Genomic DNA, 9,193 nt, shown 5'->3' on the forward strand with positions numbered 1-9,193 from the left:
TGTTTAGAGAGCTGTAATTTAAAAATTAGACTTAGCACAGCGGGTAGGGTGTTTGCCTTGCGTGCAGCTGAGGCAGGTTCGATTCCTCTCTTCCTCTTGGGAGCCCAGCAAGCTACCAAGAGTATCCTGCCCGCACAGCAAAGCCTGGAAAGTTACCTGTGGCATATTCAATATGCCAAAAACAGCAACAATGATACAGTGACAGTGATACAGTGATTGCTAGATGAATCTTAGCCATATAATATTACAATACCTATACCTCCATAATGTCAAAGTCCCCCCCCCCAGTGTTCCTGTGTTCCCTGCTACGCCCACCCCCAAATCAATCAAATGACACAAACATGCTTCAGTCTAACTTGAAATACTCAGTTTCATTCTTACTCTAAAAAAAGCATTTTCTTAAAAGAAACACAGCTAATAACAGGTTACTAATTCAGGGTGATAAAGTCAACATTTCATGTTTAAAATTAGTTTGTGTGTTATAAAGTTTCACTTTTCCTAAAATTAGGCTAAGGAGATATAGCTTAGCACACAATTGAAATAAATACTTCGAATAGTAGGTGTTTCACTGATTTTACATCAAATCTATTTTTCTTAATTTGAAACAAGGAAGGTTTCAATTTTTTTTATTTCAAGTGACATTCAATAACTTTTAGTATATCTACAAAAAGGCATTCTGTAGCACTATGTTTAAAGTTCCATACAATTTAGAGATGTCCAAAATGAGTATTTCACTAGAGAAGAAGCTTTAAAACCTGGAGGGAATAATCAATACTAGTGAAAACAGATGGCATGTCAAGAGGACACCATAATCTGTACCATTCTTTGATTTGAGTCCCAGTTCTTATATTATTAGTACAAATTCTATAAATTGAAGTTTTTCTCTCTTAAAGTGTTTCTTTCTAAAATCAATAGTATGGTGAGTTTTTTAGAGCATGAATTTTGGTACTAAATAGTATTTGATATATTTTTTAGAAAGTATAGCAGTGAACTCATTTATTCTGTTAACATTTTAGATGCCCCTTTTTGGGGGTGTGACCCTAGTGTACGATACTAGAAAATAATGTTAAGTAAAATCAAGATGTGGTCTTCAACATTGCAAAACACATGGCCTTGTAAAGTGGAATTAGGTAGTAATCAGTAGAATTAGATGGTGATCAAATGTTTAACAGCTCCATAATGAAATACTGAAGATGACAAATGCATAGATTACTGATGCTCTTAGAATTTGTGGGGTGGGGTGGGGGTCAGAAATCAGATCAAGTTAAATGTTTGATCTTTTTCATGTGATTTTAAGACATTTTTAAAAATTCAGCAGTATATATACATATATGTGTATAATTTTAATTTGTATCAATAAATATATAATTTATATTAATTAATTTATATTAATAAATATACAGACAATACTTTTAATGTCTATATATGTAGGGAGCCATTTTACCTTACTGATCTTATCCTGTCACTATTTGTTTAATCACTAGCTAACCCCATGCCACACCTAGCAAAGGTTGCCACTCCTAATCTTACTGATCTTATCCTATCAGCATTTTTTTATTACTAGCTAAAGCCCGTGCCACACCCTGCATTTCTATTGGGGGTCCTGGCACCACCTCCTCCCAGCAGGAGGTATAAATACTGTAACTGCCATAGAATAAACACCTTTCCTCCCTCCTCTGGGCTCTGCCTCTGTTCATTCAGCTGTGTCCCCTTCTCAGCCCCACGAAGGGTTCTCCCTGCTGAACGGAACAAGACCTTCACATAGACTTCCACACCTGGCGCCCTACGTGGGGCTATTTGCCATTCCCTGGGGTAAAACCTTCCATTGAAAACGTTGCATGGGTTCTTTATAATTAATAGCTGGCAAACTAAAGGCAAAACGGGGGCGATCATCAGGATGCAAGGGAATTGAGAAGAAGAAGTCTTTTAAATCGAGTACTATCTTATACATTTCTGAAGGAATGACTGCTGGACACGGCAGTCCAGGTTGAAGCGCCCCGAAAATGACCATGGTTTTATTTACTGCTCATAGATCCTGTAGCAGTCGCCATATATATGTATCATTTTAATTATTTTTAGTTTTGGGCCACATGGGCAGTGTTAAGGGCTTACTACAGACTGTGATCATGGATCATTCCTGCCAGTGCTTGCGGAACCATATGGGCTGCTCGAAATTGAACCCAGGTCACCAGCTTGCAAGGCAAGCCTGTTGTACTGTTCTTAGGCCCCAAACATTAGGAGTTTAAAAGGAAATCATTCTCTTTTCTCTCTTCCTATGTCCCTTTGCTCTTTCTTTGCTTTTATATTTTCTTGTCTTCAACTCTGAATCTGAAAGTTAATATACCATTTTATACTCTCAAGAGGTTGTTGTTTAAACTTTCAAGATAGAAGAGTATGACTTTGCTTCATGTTTTATGATCCACAATTCAACATTAATTTACTTAAGTGCATCATAATCTTTTTTCCACACTGTCCATTCTGTCATACTTATTGTTCCATTTGAATTGACTTGCTTTTACAGAAACATGAAATAAATGTGCCTTCACAAAACTAATTGTACTTGCCAGAACAAAACTGTCTTGCCGTTACAAAAATTGTCAGTACAAATTAAGTCATAGAGACGTGATAATTCATTTGGGAAATCATGTTTTACAATTTCATTTTGGATGGCTTTAACATGCTTCTAAAAGAAAACAAATATTTTGCACTCTTTAGAAAATATATGATCACCATAGAGACCACTTTGTGAAAAGCTGTTTGAGTTAAATTATACCTACTCACAGACTTGAAAAGAAACAGATATTAAAGATTGATATAAAATTTATTATCGTTGACTACTATATAAACATCTTAGTACTGTGATTCTTTTAAAGGTAGGATTACTCTTCCTGTCAAGGTTTATGAGAAAATAGTCATATGTCTACAGTCCTTTCAGTTATAAATTCTAACTCACATTTATTACTAACATAAAAAACAGTGAAAGAGAGGAAAAGTTTAATCTACTTACTGTTAAATATTTTTCAATCTCAAAGTTCTCAATTGTGTATTAATACCAATCAGTACCAGCACAAATACTTGACTTAAAACCAAATACAAAAAATTAAGTGTATTCTAAATTGCATTTTCCCTAAGGCACTGAGTATTTATTAATAGGCAAAAAGTAATCCAAAACCAGCATTAAAACCTCTTATTCCAATAGTCTCTCTTTGTTTTGGCACTTATTAGTTTTAGTGAGGTAGGAAATGTTAACTAGAGAGAACACAGACCAAGGAACGTGGAATTGAAAAGTTGGTGGTGAATTCTGCCTTTCCCACTACTAACTGCCAAAGGAGGCAGAGTCAGTATATTAAAAGCAATTGTAGCAACTGTACTAAAGTCAGTATAACTCACCTTCGAACCTCATGAGGAAAATAAAAATAATAATGGTTATATTTGAGTATTAAAATGGGGATTATAAAGCACATTACAATTACTGTGTCTAAAATAGTATCTAGTGCCTAGGGAAAAGAAAATGAAATACATATTTTCATTGCTCAACAATATTATTAGCTACAGGAATATTTATAAGAAAAGCTGTCAAAGCTTTGATATCATTTCACTCTCATATTTCTGCTGACTGTGTCTTTAATTATCAGTCAGTATATACATGTCAGTTCTCTTCAAAACATGCTTTTTATAATAAAAAACAGTTAAAAGTATAGGAAAGTTTAAATAATTTTAGAGTATAAGTATTCATATCTTAAATTCTACCATTAAAATTTTATTATACTGCATTTATATTCTTATATCACTTGTCACTTGTCACTTATTATCCTATTGATCTTCAATTTGCTCAAGCAGGCACCAGTAATGTCTCCATTCATCCCTGTCATATGCTAGTGTAGCCCAATGGTATCTACTCACTCCAGGAACACAAAGAGCCTCAAACTGCTCATTCTGGGTTTTGACGAAGAATTCTGCGCAGTTCTGGCGCCAAGTCATTCCTCATGTTCAGTTCTCAACCCAGGTACACATAGCTGCTGCACTTGGAGATGCTCGTTCCATTGAGAGAAAATGGAATGTCAGGAGCTAGTTCATTTTTCATAAACATTGTTTTGATGAGATTCAGCTTCAGTCCGACTTTTCCACACTTGTGGTCAAAGTCAGCCAGCATTGTGCCGCTTGGCTAATGTTTGATGTTATTAGAACTATGTCATCAGCAAAGTGGAGGGGGTATAGTTGCCAACCGTCTGTCTTCACTCTCATTCCTTCCCATTCCAGTCATCACATGATGCTCTCGAGGGTGGCATTGAAGAGTTTCGGTGAAATGGTATCAACCTGCCAAATCCTTCTCTTTATGTCAATGATCACTTTCTCCTAGAATGGTGAGATCCTGGTGGTGAATCCGTGATACAGCTCTCGAAGGATCTTGATGTACTGACTTTGAATGCCCTATTTGGCTAGGGCTTTGATGATTGCTACAGTCTCAACAGAATCAAAGGCCTTCTTTAAATCAATGAACGTTAGACAGAGCAGCATCTTGAACTCTCGAGAAACTTTGATGGACTTGGTCACCCTGTGGATATGGTCAATCGTGCTGAATCCTTTTTGGAACCCGGCTTGCTCGCATGGTTGTCCTTCATCTAGTGTTCTTCCTATTCTATTCAGGATGACAAGAGTGAACAACTTGTAGACAACAGACAGCTGGCAAATTGGGCAATAGTTGCCGATGTCTTGGATGTCTCCCTTCTTCTACAACAGAATGGTCCTGCTGGTTTTCCACTGGGACGCAACGTTGCATACAGACAGGTAGCGTGTGAAGAGCCAAGCCAGTGTATTTACAAGGACTGGCAGCAGATTCTTCAGGTGTTTTGGTCTGACCTTGTCAGGACAGGGTGCTGTATGCATCTTCATTGACAAAATGGCATGTCAGATTTTGGAAGGGAGGACGTTGGGAGCTGTAAAAAAATCACAAGGGTGGCGCATGCATGGGAGATGGGGAGACGTGATGATGTGTCATGTTGTTCTGTTTTCCAAGGGCACTCGGGGCAGTTCTCTCTTGCACACACCACTGGAGCTCGAGCTCAAGTTTGGTGTTCCTTGAGCCACTGTATGGACTTGATCAGGATGGCTCCTCCTCGTCCTTTGCTTCTGTGTGTGCCGCTATGCTCTTTTCTGTCTGTCTGTCTGTCTCTGTAGTCTTGTCTTCTCTGTTCTTCTCCCATGTCCTCTCGTGTGTTGTCTTCTCTGTCTTTTCTATCTTCTTCTGTCTCCCATCAGTGCCCCCCAGTCTTAGTTTATATAGCAAATTACATAGGGCGGTGACACAAATGTGGGTTGACCATTAACAAATCAACAAAGAAGGGTAAGACCATTTCTCGAGGAGATTCACAAAATCTCATCTAAGGATTTTGATGAGATTACTAGGAGATCCACTCAAGGGTGAGGTCCAAACAAGGGTGTGTCAGGGTGTGTCCCTTTCTTCCTTCCTCAGCTAGTAATCTGCTTAATAATTATAGTAAATTTACTTCTAATATTTCTAGCAATGTCATTCTGTATGAGCACAGTAAGAGATATATCAGACTTAAAGTTTGGTTCTTTCTGAGGACATTCACTATATATTCTAGACATCAGTCCTCAGGCAAGGTTAGGGTCAGCAGGGTCCCAGTTTTGTCGTTAATTTTGGATCATGACAGCATTTGTCTATGACCATGCTCTCAACTTATAGTTGAGTATTGTGGCACTTTAGCCTGGCCCATTTTGATGGCAGGGTAGCTCACAGCTTGCCCTGGATCCATTCCGTCCCTCATCAGGACTCTGCTTTTGGGGTGCTAGGAACTAAGGGCAACTTCCCACGGTACCGCAATAATGCCAAAGAGTTCCCAGTTGGTCATCATTCTGGGAGCTTTCTTCTTAATCATTAAAATTTGCATCCTTTCTCCCCTCTCTGTGAAGTTGAATTTTGCACGAAGGAGATGGTGGTCCAATCCCATTTGGAATTTTGGGATAACAGCGACATCGATCAGGCAAAACCTTTGATTGAATATGATGTGGTCAATTTCATTGTGGAACTGTCCACCAGAAGACTCCCGTCTAAATGTTGGACATATTCTTATATATATTATTAAAATTTTTATTTATCTATTATTATATTTTAATATTAATATATCTAAAATAAATTTAGATATTGATGTTCTCTCTGCATAATCATGGATAATGAATATAACTATCAAACCATCAAAGCTTATTTTCAGTTTTCATTTTTGTAAAATGTATAATTTAATTTAAAGATCTTGAGTACACTCACTGAATTTCTGATAAATATGTACGACTGTGTATTCCAGTCTCTACAAAACAGACCATCACCACCTTCTGAGAAAGCATAATATCGTTTTTTAACAGACCAGCTCCAGAAGAGAGCAATGCAGAGAGTCTCTTGCCCGCATGCCTGGCTGTCTTCCCCGAGGCTCCTCGGAGGGGATGGGCTCCAGCTTCCCTCCCCGCCGTGAGCAGAGCTCCAGGCAGGCTAAGACCACCAGAACCTAGCTACAGCCATGCTCAAGGCCCCTCTCCACAGGTTCGAACAGGCCTCATGCATGAAGGTACGGGCAAAGGAACCCAGTTGTGTGTAATCCCATCAATGGCCAACATCCAGAGACTTAAAAGCAAGCTCCCAGAAGCAATATTTTATAATCTATGACTCCCTCTGGGAGAAACTGGCAAGCTTCTGAGAATTTCCTGCCCACAAGGGATAGCCTTGTAGGCTTCTCATGGTGTACTCATATGCTAAAGCCAGTAACAAGCTGAATCTCATTCCCCTGACCCTGAAAGAGCCTCCAGTGGGACATCATTGGGAGGGGCGAGTCGAGAGAGACTTCTAAGATCTCAGGGAAAGGACGAATGGAGCAGTTACTGAGCCCGCTCCAGAAATCTCCGATTAACAGGATTTCGTGATTGTGATCATGATCGTGAACAGACACTTCAGTTATCTTGTGAGTGCAAGCAAAAAATTAAGAGCTAAATAAAATATCACAGTGATTCAGTAAATATTTTTTAAATATTTTAAAAATTCACTTCAAGGCTATAGAAAAAATATATCAACAGTATGACTGTTGACATTGTTTTTTCCCCTTAACTTTTATATTCTAATGTTTTTATTGAATCTCCATGAATTACAAAATTTCAGAGACATTTATGATTAAATTTCAGGCATATATTTTTTTCAGTATCAGTCCCTTCACCAGTGCGCACTACTTTCCACCACTGTCCCCAGTTTCTTTCACAACTCTGAGCCTGCCTTTGCGGCAGGCACTCTCCCCCCACTATTATCCTAGTGTTCCCTTTGCTGACTTCTCCTCACCCTCACTCCTGCCCCAGTGCCAAGCTTCCTACTGAAGACCAGTTCCCCTGATATTCGAGTCTATTTGATATTGGGCTTCTGGTATTCTCCTACAAAGTTTCTTTATATCTCACATATGAGAGAGACCATTCTGAGTGTGGTCCTCTCCCTCTGACCAATGTCGCCCAACATGATACTCTCCAGATCCTTCCACATTGAAGCAAGTTGCATGATTTTATTGTTTCTTGTGGCAGAGCGGTATTCTTCTGTGTATATGTACTGCAGTTTCTTTGTTGAGTCATCTGTTAATGAGCATTGGGGTTGTTTCCATATTTTAAATACTGTTTATAATGCTGCAATGAACATAGGCATGCACATGTCTTTATTGTATTGTGCTTTGGGGCCCTTGGGCCATATTACCAGGAGTGGATTTGCTCAATCAGATGAAAGATCAATTTTTAGGATTTTTCTTTTTTTAGCGAATATCTATCCATATTGTCTTCCCAAAAGGTTAAATCAGTTAACAAACCCAGCAGCAATGAATAAGGGTACCTATTTCCCCACATTCTTACCATCACTTATTATTGTTGCTATTCTTGACAATTGCCAGTCTCTGTGATATGTGGTAATATCTCATTTTTGTTTTGATTTTCAGTTTTCTGATGATAAATGTTATAGAGCATTTTTTATATGCTCTTTGACCATTTGTACTTCATTTCTTAGAAGGCTCCTATTCATCATTTCTCCCCATTTTAATAGATTCAATGTATTTTTCTTGTAAAGTTCTACCAGTACTTTACATATCTTGGACAGTAACCTTTTGCAAGATGAGTGGTGGGCAAATAATTTCTCCTTGTCTGAATGTCTTTCTATTCTGGTCATCATTTCCTTTGAAGTGTAGATGCTGTCTAGTTTAATATAGTCCTATTTGTTAATCTTTACTTCTGTTTGAACAGTGGCATTTCATTTTTAAGAATGTCTCAAGCTTCAATATCATGGAACATTCTGCATATATTTTGATATTCTTAACACAACTGGAGGTGACAGGTAAGAGAATTAGAAAGAGGAAGGTGTATCCAAAGTAAATAACCAAAAATATTCCCTCCAGACCCAGTAAAGTAGTAAAAAAAATCTTGTAGTAAAGACTCATTGTTAAGTCCTGGAATCAGAATTCAAAAATATGAAATTATTATCTTTCATATTTTATGAAAGATATGAAGTTATGAAGGCCAAAAAACATATTCATAGTCATGTGCATGTACAGGATCTCCACATATTGTTTTAAAAATGAACAACCTGATTATTAAAGAATAATGTAGGTAAGTAGAATTTCTCCTTCGTGCGAAATTCTACTTCACAGAGCGGGGAGAAAAGTCTGCAAAATTTAAGTCTAAGAAGACAACTCCCAGAATAACCACCAACTGGGAGCTCTTTGGCACTATTGCAGCAACATGGGAAGATGCCATCCTTGACAACATCGACAAGGAATACGATCAACTGGTTCAGCACCTCCATGTCTGTGCGAAGAATGCTGAGAGTGAGAAAGCCACAAACAGACGCCTGTCTTCGGAAACTCTCCAGCTCATTCATCAACGTAGTTTGGCAAGAGCCTCAGGCAACCACAAGCTAACGTCGGAGCTCACAAAGCTGTGCAGAGATGCGATAAAGGAAGACCTCAAAGAGAGAAGAGCAGCAGTGTTGGCCAGTGCAGCAGAAGCCGGGAAAAGTATTTGCAATGCTTGCCTGTCCTTCGCCAACTACAAGACCAAGATGACTGACCTCCAACGTCCCGATGGATCTATCACATCCTCCAGAAAGGCAATGGAGAAAATTATTCACGACTTCTACTCGGATCTCTTTGCCAGCCATGTCCAC

This window comes from Sorex araneus, chromosome 1 (assembly GCF_027595985.1).
Source record: "Sorex araneus isolate mSorAra2 chromosome 1, mSorAra2.pri, whole genome shotgun sequence".
Classification (NCBI taxonomy): Eukaryota; Metazoa; Chordata; class Mammalia; order Eulipotyphla; family Soricidae; genus Sorex; species Sorex araneus.